At 33.2% G+C, this 16,363-nt stretch overlaps 1 protein-coding gene across 5 annotated transcripts in view; it reads left to right on the top strand.

Annotated features, from left to right (window-relative positions):
* The window catches only part of EPS8 (epidermal growth factor receptor pathway substrate 8), a 152,264-nt gene that overhangs the window by 39,889 nt on the left and 96,012 nt on the right, over positions 1-16,363 (top strand). For all 5 annotated transcript variants that reach the window (XM_015590079.2, XM_015590080.2, XM_015590081.2 and 2 more), the window contains exon 2: positions 2,995-3,065. The gene's annotated coding sequence lies outside the window, so the exon portion shown is untranslated. The remainder of the gene's footprint in view (positions 1-2,994; positions 3,066-16,363) is intronic.

Below are 16,363 nucleotides of genomic sequence, written 5' to 3'. Positions count from 1 at the left end.
TCTCCCTCCCTCCCTTCCTTCCTTCCTTCCTTCCTTCCTTCCTTCCTTCCTTCCTTCCTTCTTTCCTTTTCTTTCTTTTCCTCCCTTCACCCTCTCCATCCTTCTCATTTCCTACTATATGAATGGTATTTCTTTTCTCTCGGGAGACATATAATATATGGTTGTCTTTGTTTGTTTGATGCTAGCAGCTGTTATGTCTAGATACTTTTAACTCATTGGGAGTTGCAAAGTATGATATTTTAATTGTAATTATATCTCAATTTATTATCTGGACTATTTCTATAAAAAAAAACAACAAAAAAAACTTCCCCTAACCTACTATTTGTTTAGCTAATTGTACAGTTTGTATAAAAAAGTTTTGATAAATGATTGATTCTCAGTTTCTAAGTTTATAATGGTATAAATAATTAGGGAAGTTTTGACACATTCAGGAAAAGCACCTGGAAAATACAGAATAGTTATAGAACCAAATACTAAACATATATTGATAAATTAATAACAATGGAAGATAATTGTTTTTGAAGGAATATGGAACAGTTTTAATAATAATAGCTTTTTTAAAAAATAAATATGTGATGGTTTGAGAAGCACACCTTCTATCACAGCTGTCCTCAACCTTTTTGACACCAGGGACTGGTGCTCCTATGAGAATCTAATGCCTGGTAATCTGAGATGGAGCTGAGGTGGTGATGCTAGTGCTGGGGAGCGAATGCAAATATAGATGAAGCTTCTTTCGCTTGCTTTCTGCTGTGTGGCCCAGTTCCTGACAGGCTGCAGACCGGTACTGGTTCTTGGCCCAGGGGATGGGGACCCTTGTTTAAGATGGTAACATTATTAGGCATTTAGTTAATCCTTAGATATACAAAATTACATTTGTATAATCTGAAGCCAGGTTTCCTATATTAGAATTTTGGTTCTTCACTTATCAGTATAACTTTCGCAAGTAACTTATTTAATGTCTCTGTGCCTCAGTTTTCTCATCTTTAAATCAGGAACCTCCCTTATAGAGTTGTTGAGGATTGAATGAGTTCATACACGTTAGACTCTTACAGAAGAGCCTGAAACATAATAAACTCTCAATAAATATTAACTCTAGTCATTTTTCTTTGCTCTTATAGTAGAAAGAAGGAGGGAGGAAACTTCTGATGTTTGTTTTTATCTATATCACAGAGCATTTGATATATTTATTTCTCATCCATTTCATGCATTTCAGACTTCTTAAAGTCACATTTTTGTAGCACTTACTGAATTAAAGAACTAGGCATTGCACATCAACAATTAGTAATATCATAATAATAAAAGAGACAACCAAGTATTATAAATCTCTTGCTTTTATCTCTGTTATACAACTAAATAGTATTAAAATTTATTTAGATATATGACGGTGTTTTTTATTGAATTGTGAGTTTTTGAGGGGAGAGACTATACTGTGGTATCTAATATAGTGCTTGGTATTAGTTATGAGACTTAAGCCCCTAATATTTGCTCCATTAACTATATTAATATCTTATCTGTCAGATTTGCCTAGTAATATGCTTTTCAAATTCATAAACAAGTGAATTTCCTAGCCATCTACTATGTGAGTTAAAAAGTGTAATCCTTTAAACATTAGGATTTTTAAAAATTTACTTTTAAATTGTTATAATGGTAGTTTTTCTTATAAGCATTAACCACTTTCCAGCCTTCTTAAACAGAATATAATCAATCACTGTGCATACTATTTATTTGGGTTGTAGTATAGTATATCAGTGGAAGCTTTTGATATAGTCATGGTTATTTGGTTCTGTATCAGATATTTCTAGGCTTATAATTTTTTAAACCTTATGTCATTTTTCTCTTGTTATTATAACTTAACAATTTCTTTCTGCTGGTGTTTTTTTCTGCTACCTCTGTTAGCCCTAGCTCCCCAAATTCAAATTTAATGCTTCTGACCAGTGCTTCTAACTAGCTGTGAATTGATTTGATTACCAACTTCATTAGAACTTTTTAAAAAATGAGATTAAAAAAGATCTAAACTGAGCTTGAAGGCATCTTGTCAGAGTAAAATACAGAAGTGTAGCACATAGACTATGTAGCATCTATTTAACTAGCCATACAACTTTTTAATTTACTTTACGACATTGCTAGGTTGAGGTGTGACCTTTAGGCAAGTGAGATTTTATTATATTTGAATCTAAACAGAAAATGAAAGGCTGATATTCAATGTTCTGTACTGTTAGCTTCTAGAGCTGGGATTCAAATTCAGAACTCCTATACTCCAAAGTCAATTTTCATTGCTGTTAGACTCATGTGACAAAGAAGTCAATACTGTTAATTATTATAGTTTTAAAAAATTATATGGTATTAGTGATAGTTTTTGATTTAAAACACAAACCCTTTGTCCTTGTTATTGGTATTTTCCTCGATCTTAGCTTTAAAATTTTTTTCCACGCATATGGATCTTTCAGATACTTAATGGATATATTCAAAATGTGTTTTATGACATCGTAAGTTACACATATATGGGTCATTCAATAACATGTACTTTTAATATGGGTCTATATTTTAAATACCTTGGTTACTATGTTTATTTTTAGGCCTTGAGCTGAATGTACAAGTCCAACTACATATAAGAAATAATTGAATATGCCTATTTAATTTACAAATTATAAAATGCCAGAAAAATTTTAAAAGATGCCAAATAAAGTTACTTCGAGGGAATTGGGGTTAGACATGGATTCACATCCTCGTTTAAGTCTTAGAATCTTAGTTTGTTCAAAACTTTCAGTTTTGCAATGATTAAATCAGATAGTATGTTAACATTCCTATCACAATATTTGATCTGTTACGATCTCCTTCCTCTTTATCATTTTGATTCATATAATTTTGAATCTAGATTAAAAAAAGAACAAAAATCTAAGAGAAGTGCATTTATTAAGCGAAAACAACTATTGCTTTCATACTGTGCTTCAAAATGAATGATATTTTACTTCTATTCATTTATTTATATTGCAGGTCACCTGTAATACGGCTCTCATTGGACTGGAGTGGAAACATAAGGATTAGAGAATATTTTCATTTTTGAGGTGAGTCCATTTGTAGAAAAATTAGTGTATTTAAAGCAGTCTGCCGTTTTCTTAGGGAACTTCATCATTTGTATGTACTCAGAGAAATATTACAATTATCTATGAAATGCTATTAGTGTGAAGTGGTGACGAGAACCCTGGCTGTCAGGCATGTCCCCCCCAACACCTGGCTCTGCTACAGGTGCCGTCAGGGTTTCAGCCCTGGTTACTTGACTTCTTTGTGTCACTTTGTTTATTTAAAAAATGGGATTGATAGGGCTTTGGGCTCTGCTTTCCTTCTAGATTACAAGTTGTAGGAATAAATTGAGATCTTGGATATGAAAGTTTTTATTAAGAAACATGTAAGGTAAAGGTATTAATATTGTGAACCGTCACAGGGAATTAAATGGGACTCAACAATTACATGCAGAGAATCTTTTTCAGTATGAAACTTGTGGATGTAATTGTAGCCTAATGCCACCGGGTTATCTTGTATTTTTTTCTGAAAAAATTGGCAAGCACAAAAGAAAGAGGAAACGTACTAGGAAGAAGTGGTGGAGGAAAGCAAATGAAAGAAAACCAATTAGATGGTCTCGAAAGCAGTGGAGTTTCTAGAACTACAAATTACTTATTAGGAAATTTTTGAAGGAATTATTAATCTAAGGATTACTAAAAATGTAGTTTTCATTAAAAACCTGTTTATTATTTTCAGTATTTTTTCATTCAAAATTTTACATTCTTGCTGTGGGAAACAAAATCTAGTTCTGATTTTTCCCTATTCTAGAGTTTTACCCATTCATCTGGGTACTATGGTGTACATGGTATGAAGCTTAGTAAAACTGAATTAGTGTTTCTTCTAACTCTGGTTTTTCTTCATTTGCTTGGCTGGTTGGTTGGTTTTCTTTTTAACTTTTATTATTTCTCTTGTTCTTCAACTCACCAAGTACATATCATCAGTTTATCTCTGTTTGGGCTGAGATTTTTTTTCTCTTTCTTTTTTACATATTCTCTTACTCTTGGTCTCTCAGACTGTATACATAGGCTTTTTACAGGTGCCAGGGTAGTAGTTAGCAAATACGATTCCTATATGTATTTCCAGTAATTATATTTTGAGAGTATTTACCTATACCTTGAAAGAGAAATACTGGTTAGATGGTAGTAAAATTACTATTTTTATGTTCATACTCTTGGTTAGGTATTTTCTGATTCTAGTGTGGTGGTCATTACTCTGTAGCTAGATGATTTGGTCATCTTTTGTCTAATATTGCAGCTACTGACAATATCTAAGTCTTAGGTCTAGAGGAAATTATTATATTTTCCTTGCACAATTTATTCATTCATTATTCAGTTCCCTGCTAAGTGGCTGAGGGGGTTGTGTTCAAGGCCTTTCACAATGATTAGTGACCTGTCCTTTAATCTTCAGAGCTAGCTCAGTTTTAATTCTTTGGCAGCTACTTTAACCTCTGATTTATTGCTTGTCTGAGTCATCTGGCAACTACTTCTGTGTTCTCTTTATACGATTGCAAATTTATTATTCTTTGTATCTTTAAGTAATATTGCGTCTTACTTAGTAATCAATTGGCCTATTTAGTTTCACTTATAAGTTATTTCTTCGGTTTCCCAAAAAATAATTGACCAGTCTCCCCCAAAAAAACATAATTGTAAGAGGCTTTACCATTTAAAAAAAAAAAAAACTAAGTATAAGAGGTAGCAGAAAGGCCTCGGTTTGTTATCTTCATTGTCTAATTATAAAATTTTGGACATGTATCTTCCCTGAGCCACAGACTTCATAGTTATAAAATAGGTATCAGAATTGTTAGGATTAAATGAGATAGCATATAGAAGGTGCTTAGTAGAGTTTGGAGCGCAAATATAGGAAGTCTTGGAATAACGTGGATTTTTTAGTGTCACTTCGTTATAACATCGATGAGATGTCGTAGGAACGTTACTCTTGTTTATATCAATTAGCCTGTGGTAAAATTGGTTTCATTATATGTTGTTTCACTTAAAGTCACAGAACCTATCAGTAATGTTAAGTGGAGACTTACTGTACATGCTTAGGTAATTATTGTTATTGCCAATTTTTCCTCCACCGTGTTGTCATCGTTATCATGATTATATGGTAAAGCTCAAAGGGACTTTTGTACAGGTGAGCTCAAAACAGAATGCAGTATTGATAAAAGTCCTTTATTATTTCAGTAGATCACCTTAAGAAATTTTGTATAGTTAAGAGTTCTTTGACATACCATTTATTTTGTTAAAATGAGAAGGTCCAGGCTTGGAGATGGATCAACAAATTGGACTGAGAGTACCACAGACTTATGAAAATGGGTTAATTGGTCACTAATGCGTGTTTCTGGGAATAGTGTTAGAGTTTTATGAAATATACAGTTTAACTTCAGACTTAACTGCTCTCAGAAGTAGGCAATTATTTAAATTCTTTACTTTTGCAAAAGCAGCATAAAGTTATTAACCACTTTTTAAAAAAAATCTTATTTTTTCAGTGTGTGTTTCCTTTTTATGGATATAATGAAAAAGTTCTACCATGAAATCTGATTGTAAAGAACATACATATATAGTGATTAATCATCCAGCTTCCTTTAGCCTACACACAGACATACTTTATTTTCTGTCTTTCATTTCAGAGTATGAGTGTACAGCTGTAGGGGTTAGATAATAGCACATCCAGTGGCTTCTTGCTGTCATTTTGGGGATGATTGAAACTACTGATGCTTACGTAAAACTGAATGAAATCTTTTTAAGCATGAATACTAGGAAAATGTTTCTATTCAGAAAACACCCTAGCACTTTGAATCTTTAGCTTGAAGTTCACATGAGGTAAAAAAGTCCTGAGTGAGTGAAGCATTTGAAATGGTGGAAAACTTATTTAAAATTTTTATATTCTGAATTTAACTCTCAGAAAACTTTGAAGGGAGAATAAACATTTCCAAGAATGCAGGATTCTGTATAAGGGATTTGATTAAATCAGTGGAACACTTGGCTAACAGTTGCCTAGAACATTTTGATTATTCTATCCCAAAAGGATGTATTTCCATATCATATAAAGACATGCCTTTAAGATATTGTAAGAGATATGGCTGACTGACCTTTTTGCCTGAGCTTTTTTTGCCTGCATTTTCTGAAATGAATAAATGGAATTTTTAAATGTCAAATGGAAGCTAGTCTTTTGTGAATCCATTTTTAAAGCAATGGTCAACATTTAATCTTTTGTGTTATTGGAGATTTTTTATTTATGTTATAGATAAGAGAGGTCATGTAGTTCATCTCTCTTTTTAGTTTATGGGAGGTACAATTATTTTTTAGGAGCGGTGAAGGGGAAAATGGGGTTGTATTACAGTTTGAAAGCATGGTTATTATGGGGATTATGTTATAGCAGCAGTCTCCAACCTTTTTGGCACCATTGACCGGTGTTCCTGTGAGAATCTAATGCCTAGCAATCTGAGGTAGATAGAGCTGAGGCGGTGATGCCAGTGCTGGGGAGCCGGTGCCAAAACAGATGAAGCTTTGCTCTTGCCCTCCGCTCACCTCCTGCTGTGCAGCCTGGTTTGTCACAGGCAATGGACCAGTACTGGCCCATGGCCCAGGGGTTGGGGACCCCTGTGTCATAAAACCAATAAGAAATGAAGCATTGATGAGCAACAGTCCAAAACCAACTAATACTGGTATAAATTTATGGTGTGCCTAATGTCAAATTTGTAACTCTTGTTTAGTAACTGAGGAAATAAATATAAATAAGGTTGAGTAGTAGAAGGCTAAAGTAAAGATAATGTCCCTGCCCTCAAAAGTTCATAGTTTCATTTTCAATTTAGAACTACTTGCTGTAAAGCCCCTTAGTTTCTAACCTCCCTGTAGACACGAGCAGTCTAGTTCCAATATGTCTTATTGAGTCTTTATTTTCTAGATCATCTTCAAGTACCCAGCTCAGTGCTTGAAATACATATTGGTTAAATTAAGCTGGCAGTATGAGTCAAGTGCTAAAGGGAAAGGCAGAGCTTTTAGTTTTTATTTTTTATAGCGATTAACAGCATCCAACATATCTTACCTTTAAAGGAATTATGTTAGTCTTCTCTTCAGAAACCATATAAGCAAGAAAAGAATATAGAGTAAAATATTTAAAATGTGAGAAAATCAGAACCCAAACCACCAACCTAGAATTCTGTGTCCAGCATAATTATCCTTCAAAATCGAAGGAGAAATAAAGACTTTCTTAGATAAAACAACAGCACAACTGGGAATTTGTCACCTGTATACTTACCTTGAAGGAAATGTTAAAAGAAATATGATTTGTAAATATTCTAGTCTCTGGCTTTTTATTTTCTTAGTTTTGTCTTTTAGCTCATTTTTATTAGCTTGAATATTTTGCTACCAAAGCTTGATATCAAAATATATTGTGCTTCAAAAATCTTTGAAAATAGTACCTCTGAAATGGTCATTTTCATTAAGCTTATTCATAATCTTAGATATGTATTGTTCTTTTGTATTCAAAATAAGTCACAAAGCATAAACATGGGTTTGTATTTTCATGTGCTCTTCTCAAATAGATACAGTTATGTTAGGAGTAATGCCTGACCTTTCGAATTCAATTAATGACTCAGCACCCAGTAGAATGTTCCTGATTATTGTTGCTGTGTTTTCGTAACAGCCTCTAAAGTTCTTTGGAGGAACAGATTACCTTTCCATGCATCAGGAATCAATTTATTAAAAGGTTCATCACTGTAGTTGCTTTACACTTCATCTCTTGGACTGTTATTAGTTTGGCACCGGACACTGTGTAAATTATATACATACACACACCCTCAAATCACTCCTTGGTTTGATAATGGAATCTATGAATTGGTTTCTCTGTCTGTTTTGAGTTATTGCCATGGTAATGAATAGTCTGCTTAGTTTTATGGTTGGCATGATTCTTCCGGGTTAGTTCACTTGTGTTTTCTTATTACCAGTTGCCTACACTTTGGGTTAATTTTTCCATCCAGTTAAATTTCCATCACTAAAAAGCAAGTAGTTAGAATGCAAAACTGGTGATTTAGTAGAATTAGCTACATCAATGCGTTTAATCTGTTGATTATTTGCTTTCAGTGCTAACTAACATGAGCTTACTCATTTTATATAGCTTTAAACATTTCTATTGCAAACAGAACTGGTGAGGAATTATTATTCTGTGCTCAGCTGTAAATTTTTCATCATTTGTTGAAGCATTATGGCAAAGGGAGAAGAAAATTGACAAAAGCTTGATAAGGTAAATTAGACATTCATTTTTTATTTTAATGAGTCAACATTTCAAATACTTTGCTTTACTTACTGTATTTATATAAGCTGTGGCAGTGGGCTATCTGAAAGTCAAACCTGTAGGTACCTACGAACATTAAAAGAAATGTTAAGGTGTTTCAAATATAACACCAGAATTAAGAGGGATGAGCAAAAGCAAAACAGTGAATTTGTGGTAATAAAATGAGTTGTTGATTTGGAGATATATACTATATGCCAAGTGATCAAACTGAATATATGATAGTTTCCTACTTGGGATCAATACTCCTATAGCAAACCCCACTGTCAAAAGTCCTAGATGTTTAGAAATTACACCAGCCAGGAAAACAGAACCTCAGATGCCATAGGCGTTGTGAGAAATTCTCAACAGTGGTTACTAGTGCATAACTCAGATTTAACCAAACAAAATAATAATATTTTCTGAGTGGAATGATGATTTAAGAGAGCTAGTGAATTTTAAACCCTGAAGTACCACTTACTGAATTAGTCATTCTTATCTATTTAATAATTTAAACTTAAGGAGTCATATGCAACAAAGTTTAAATTAGTTTAATTCTGGTTATGATATATCTTCTCTAACTCATAACTCTTAGTAGTCAAGATTGTTTTACATTTAATTAGTCTGAATTAAAGAGATTTTTCTTTTTTACTTCTACATCATTAATAAAATTATAATAATTATTTCTGCTTGTAGGATGACTATATATTTTCATTTATACCTAATATAGTACACACTACATTGTAGGCACTCAATAAATTTTTATGTATCATTCTTTCAGGAGGCAAAGGAGGGGGTCAGATAAGCTAATCACCAACTTACATTAAATAAAAAAAAAGGTAAAGCTATAGAATGTCACTTCAAAACCTGCTTCTTATTGCTATCTCACTATTTTGAGGAAAGCCCATAGTATCACTCATGCTTCCAAGAAGAAAGCATTCTGTAAGTTTCTATGTTGGCATGTATATCTCTTCACTGTTTGCTGTCACTTCGTGGATGTCAGGCTTTTGACAAAACCCAGCACTTCCCTCTTTACCATTTTTCACAAATCTACCTAGCATGCATTACTATAGAACTTTTGTCCTAGTGCTTTTACTTGGACTTTGTATTTGAATTCTACGAAGTCAGTGCTGCCTTCTCCAAGTGATTTTTTAAAAGATTTTCTTCCCTGCCGACAATAGGGACTGAATTTTATAACCCACAGATGAATACGAAATTCTCAGCCACATCCCCAAATCCCATCACTCTATCATCCTTGACGGTAATCATCTTTCTTGTTTCTTGCTGTTTTTCTGCTTGTATTTTTTGTTCTTCAGCTTGTCCTTCTTATAAAAGAAACATCTAATCCTTTTGCTTTATCAGGCCCTTTAATTTCTGTTGTGAAGTCATCATCAGATACCAGCTCTCACAAAGACTTTGTAACTTTACCGGAAGAGAAGTGGTAGTTTGCTTCCTGAAACCTTTCTGTTAATTCAGTTTTTATCACTGACTCCTCACCAGCCATCATTTAAAATCTTCTGATCTTTCATTTATACTTAAATATAATTTCATTAGATTTATGCCATGTTCAGTGTTTATACATATACCTGCGTTGCTTGTATGCATGTAGTATGTGTATCTATAATACAGATTAACCTAAAGGGCAAATTCTGTGTCTTATTTATAAATCAGTCAACATACTCATGTGAGACATATTTCAGCAAATGCTTAAGACACAATAAATTTATAATAAATGCTTATTTATTGACAGAGCTTATAAATTTTTAAAATTCATATTTTTCCTCATTTATATTATTTTTTCATCATCCATCTCTCTGTTCGTTGATGATATAGGTCACTGAACATGACGTAAGTGCAGTAAACTGGGGGAAACAGAGTGAGGCCTGTTTGTTCAGATTCTTCTCAGTGTTACGTGTCTTCAGAGACAAGGATCCTCCTTTCCTCTGGGTATAGGGAAGGCATCTCTCACGTGATGGTTTTATGTTCTGTTTTTGGGGAGAAATGCTGGGGGAAGGTCACAGTGACATTTCTGCTTCTGTTGTTTTCCCAAAGTCCTTCACCTTAAAATAGTCAATTTGTCAAGGTGCCATATTTTGGGGTAGTATGTTCTGAACCCTATCATTCATTACCCAGTCTGAAAATCTCCTAAAAAGTTTCACAGTGTAGACACTGAGTTAGTAGATTATCTTAGTCCTGGATGTTTCTATGGAAACAAAAGAAAAAAGGTTAATAGTTAGAATAAACTTTAAACTTAGTTTTGAGGTCCATAGGGTAGTCAGTTGAGAATATTTCTAGATGTTCTCAAAGCATCTTCAGGTGCTTGTGTGGACAGGCAGTGGCAATATAGTAGATTTTCCTGGTTTGTATTTTGAATGTGTCTGATGATGTCATCAGATATTCTGGTGAACTTTCTGAGCGGCCCACACAACAAAGCATGAAGGTTGTCCACATGTGAGCTGTAGTGATTTCTCTGAAGTTTATATCAACTTGTCTAGCTTTAGCTTACAGGAATTTAGAAAAAGAGGCAGTTTTAATTTTTACTGATTCCAAGTTAGAAATGTGGGAGAAAAATTGAAAATGTTCATTTGGAGAGTTGTAGCTAGATATTGGAGGAGACTAGATGGATTCAGGATTTAGTCCAGTTTATAGGTAGATAACAAAACCTTGAAGACAATGAGCAGGACTAGAATTTAATACCCACAAGGGTGTGGTATAGTTTCTATTGACACATACATTTTGTTTCTATAGTCACCCCTATTTCTATCAAAGATAATCTAAGTAAGACTAATTCGTTTGCAAAATAAATTTAGTCTTAGTAAACTTGGCCTGGTTATTTGCATCTGTAAAACAAGAATAGCAATCTACCATATAGGTTCTTTTTTAAGTCTGCTTTGCTGGAACTCCTAATAAGTAATCTCAGGTTGGACTTTTGAAAGCCTCTTGAGACTAGGAAGCCACGTTAGTGACTCATCATCAGATTTTTCCTGTAATACTTACAGGCTTGGGCAAATTCCTCTCTTCTCGAAGTCTCCCAAATAGCTTGAGGTTTCTGGGTCTTCCAGGGAGTGACCTTCCTTATTTACCTGTTAGGTGAGAACTCTATAAGCAAAATAGCAGGCAGTTTTTTGGAAGGGGAGCTTTATATGCATTGACTCCTTAAAGTTACCCTTAGTTCCTTAAATCTGTCTGATCATATCTATACTGTATACATCAGTCTCAAATATGACATTGCAGTCAAAGCCTTGGTAACATAACCAATTGTGTTCTGTTACAAGAAGATTCTTCTTGAACTTATGCAAGTAACTATATTGCCATGAAAATAAGAATACTCACTCAGAGTTTCTGAATTTTGGAAAGATCAGGTAGGGAGAAAAGATAAATGCTTCAATTCTGTTTATAAAAGTATAATTTATCAAAATACTGTAAGCTATAAGTAGCTTAACAGAAAAAGAGAAAAAGGTTTTCTTAAATCTGGAAAACAAAACATTCAGGAACCAGCAATGCTTCAAACAAAAGTCATAAAAATTATGATTATTTACATCAGTTGATTCAGTCCCATGTAATTAATTCTTGTTCTGCTGGATCTTTGGTTAGCAGTTTATGAATCTCTTGGCTTTCTCCATTAGTTCTGGAAATTCTTAGTCCAGTTCATGGTTTCAAAGTTATGCAAGTAATGCCATCATGGAGCTTCACGCAGTATCTGATTGTAAACACCTTCAGGGAAGGATCAGAGAAAAACAAAATTGTCTGTGAATGACGAAAGACTTGAAAATAGTCATGGGTAAAGTTCTGGTGAGAGTTTGTTTGATAAGGAAATTTGGTTATTTCTTTGGCATACAACAATTTAAGATAATAATTCGACAAATCAGGTATTGGCAAATATCTGTGAACTTCATATAATTTCTGGAAGGTACCTGTATTAATAATATATCTATATACGTATACCTATGAGGGTTTATCATCACTTTTTATTTGACAGTACTTCTTATGTAACTTAACATACCAAATAAACCTAATTATTTTAACATCTCTCTTTTACAAAGGTGAGAGAAAAACCCTAGGAGATTTTCCAGGCATCCTCTGGGAAACCTCAAAATTAGTTTGAGGCAGGTGAAAGAAATTTTATTTAGAATTCGATTTTGGGAATTTTGTCAAATATATAAAAAGGTTTGGAGACTTGACTAAATAGAATCACAGATCATTATGAAATAAGGCTTAATTATCTATTTAACCAAAGTGAGAAAAAGATTTTTGAGGCAAATACAGGACAGGTTACATAGTTGTGAACACAACTTAACTCTTTTAATTTTGAAAAGATTCAGTTTTCTTAAGTAATCAAAGACCTGATAAGTCATCATGAAGCACAGGAAATTATTCTAAGATATAGCTTCTTGGTTTCTGAGGGAGATTACTTAAAAGGTAAAGAAAACACAAAGCAGGAGTGATGTTTTTTAAGCTACCATTTGTTACTTTGTTGACCAGACGCTATGTTATGTTTTTTACATGCATTATTTCATTCAATCTCTATGAAGAAGGCACTATTATTTTCATTTCATATATTAGCAAACAAACGTAGTGAAGTTACGTGGCCAAAATCACATATCTGTAAGTAACAGCACTGGTATTTGAACCTATTTTATATTGAACCTGAGTTCTTTACAAGTATATTCTATTTTATTAATGATTTGTTTAAGATCATGTAATTCTAAATTATAAAGCCAGAGGAAAAGAAATCAAGGTTTTAGGTTTCCCATTCATGTCTCTTGACCACAACATGCCACCCCTCAACATAGGTTTATTTAATCTATTTTCCATAGCCCCATGTCAGGGATACAGGGGAATTATATACTGCTGTTAGAATGGTCACTAAAAAGTCCTGAAAATGCAAACTAAAAGATTAAGAATTGGTTTGGAGAATCAACATTTCATCGACTGAAAATAAGCTTGAAAGTGACCCTTAATATTTTGCCTAACCAAGGCAAACTTCCATTGTATTAACACTTTTCAGCCAAAGGCCGTAGCTAAATTCTGCCACATGGGCAAACTCTAGTTCAGTGATATTCAAAGTCATTAAATCACTTTCAGATCTTGAGAATATCATGGTAAGTGAAATAAATCAGGTGGAAAAAGTCAAGACCCATGTGATTTCATATGTGGGATATAAAACAAAGCAACAAATAAATAAGACAAACAAAAACTCATAGACACAACAGTATGGTGGTTACTAGAAGAAAAGGCGATTACAGGGAGGTAGAAAAGGTAAAGAAGGTCAAATATACTGTAACAGAAGGAGATTTGACCTTGGGTAGTGAATGCACAATGCAATAACATATAGATGGTGTGTTTTAGGATTGTACACTTGAAACCTATATAATTTTATTAAGCAATGTCACCCTCGTAGAGTTAATAAAATAAAAAAAAAAACTGGTATATCCTCTGGCAATTTAATGTCAGTGTATCACTGGCATTCAACTTCAGATCATGTTGAATTCTTGCTGTAATTTCTTTGTATAACCGCAGTTTTTCTATATGTCACTGACACAGCATCTCTGATTTAAGCCTTATCTACCATACATATTTATTGGTGATATACAAGCTTCAAGGATCATTTGATGTGCAAATTTAATTGCAGGTTTTATTTTCAAACGATGACATAAGCTATATCATTCTAACAGCTATTTACACAGCTTTTTCTAAACAGCTACTCATTCTGTTTATTGTAATGCCTTCTGATTTAATTTTTCAAGGCTGCTTGTTCAGTATCAGCTTGTTAAAAAATATATATATATGCAGATATATATCTATATCTATATCTATCTATCTATATATATATATATATAATGATTCTTTGCAGTATTTCAGTAAATATATACTTTGAAATTAAACTTGGGCATTCTGATTTTTTGATAGGAAAGTACCTTATCAACATTCATTTTCTGTATTTGCTGATTTCTCCCTTCCCTTTCATCCTTTCTCACTTCCTTCCTAGTGCTACAGCACATGATTGTAATTAGGAGAGGTTAAGACTCATTATATGTCTAATGTGATAATATCCTGACTGTATTACAGAGTTAAGGCAAAAATGTTGAGAAGGATTGCTACTCTTATATGAAATACCTATTTCTTTCTAAATGGCACTTAAGAATCCAGAAGCACCCATGATTTTAATAAGCTAAAAGAGTCCAGTCATTTTTCTAGAGCTTAACTTTTAATGGAAAGCACAGGTTTCGGGCATGATGTTATGCTTGAAATATGCTGTTTTATAAGGAACATCATGTCAGGTTATTTTGATATGCATTTATTGAGCCAATTATGTGGAGTGCTAACACTATCTGAGTTAGGTGAAATGAAGAAGCTCTAAGTGAGATCTTAATAATGATGAGAAATATTGGTACTATATGCCAAAAGCTTCCATTTTCCCTGTCTCTCAGAAATTCTTTTGTGAAATACTTATTGTGTTTCAGCGGAATCTGTATTTAAATGGGAATTTTTCAGCAGAAATTGGAAGTTCTATAAAAAGCATTGCTTGATCATTTGTGAGGTGAATTTACAGATGTCCTCATAGCAACTTATAATTTCTACTCATTTATCATTAGGTTTTCTGACTGGTAATTTAATTTTTCTGAAGATTTACCATTTCATGTTGAAAAGAGTAAAACTGCCAGTTAGTATGTTTTAGCCAAAATCTAATTAAGTAGATTTTCTTCTTTTAAATTTAAATTAGGAAAACTTTCCAGAATATTAGATCTGAATGAGATGTTACAAATTTGCCTCATTGATATCATTTTACAGTCTGTGTTTCCCAGGACACACACTCCGAGGCTGAAGGAGGTTAAGTTACTTGCTCAAGGTTACAGGGCTATTAAGTGGCAGACTTGGTGCATAAAAATAAGCCTTCGGTTTCCTAGTACTGAGGTCTTTACACTGTACGTGTCTTTGGGTTATAGGATATGAATAAAAATGAGAAATCTCTTTTTTCCTTTTTTTCATCATTTTCTTCAAAATTTTGTTGGCTTTTTACTTGACGTTGCCAAATAAGATCGTTGCATATTGGAATTATACCGTGATTCCTAGGTTGAAAATGACATTTAAAATCCATAATTAAATATATTTGCATGGTATTTGCTGTTAGTATATACCTCAACTTTGCCAATTTAAGGCAAAATTACCATTTTGTTCACTTGTATACTGTTACATCATTTTGAAGTTCATCTTTGTTCAATCAGTGTTTCCCTAACTTATAAAAGACTCAAGCCATCTGTAGATTTAAGATTTAATTATGACCTCACTCTTCCACTTTATGGGAAGAATGAATAATGTTTGCCCTGCTATTTATATTTATTCACCAAGTGCCCATTTGTATGTTTTTTTGTTTTCTGTCTTTAATCCAGTTTCTATGACCAAGCAATAGCTCCAAACCCACAGTGACTCACTTAATCTTCTTTATATGAACAAATTAGTTCTTCCTCTCATCCACATACCATGCATGTTTGCCCCTTTGCATGCCTAGAATATATTAATACTTAGACATGATTCTCCCAAAATAGGAATTATACTACATCTCCTGTTCCTTCTCTAGATAAGTTGTTAAAGCATTTGTTTGGTTATTCTACCTGAACAAATTTAGCTAGCTTAGCGTGTATGTAATTGAGATTTGGCAATATATATTTTAGAGTTTCTCCTAGAAACCGCTTTTGGATTCTGTCTTATTAGCAGCACATTCATTTTTTACTCCTATTAAAAAAAAATTAAAGTTAAAAAGAGAAGAAGGATTGGTTTAGAAAAGACAAAGCAGATAGTGAATCTTAGGAGAGGAAGAAATGATAGACAAATGAGGAACTGTGGTTGAAGTGTACAGGAACTGAAAGTGAAGTTCTGCTTATACTTTTCAGATGATTGTGGATTGTGTGGATTGTGACATTGCTGATCCATTCTGCTTGGCTGTCTTAAAAATTTATGTGAATGACTTCACGTCATTTTGGATCCAATGATCTTAGTTGACACATTTTGCTACAGACTATCTTGTCTGTCT

Source organism: Pteropus alecto, unplaced genomic scaffold (assembly GCF_000325575.1).
Source record: "Pteropus alecto unplaced genomic scaffold, ASM32557v1 scaffold103, whole genome shotgun sequence".
In the NCBI taxonomy this organism is placed as follows: Eukaryota; Metazoa; Chordata; class Mammalia; order Chiroptera; family Pteropodidae; genus Pteropus; species Pteropus alecto.
This window is presented reverse-complemented; position numbering and strand designations above follow the sequence as displayed.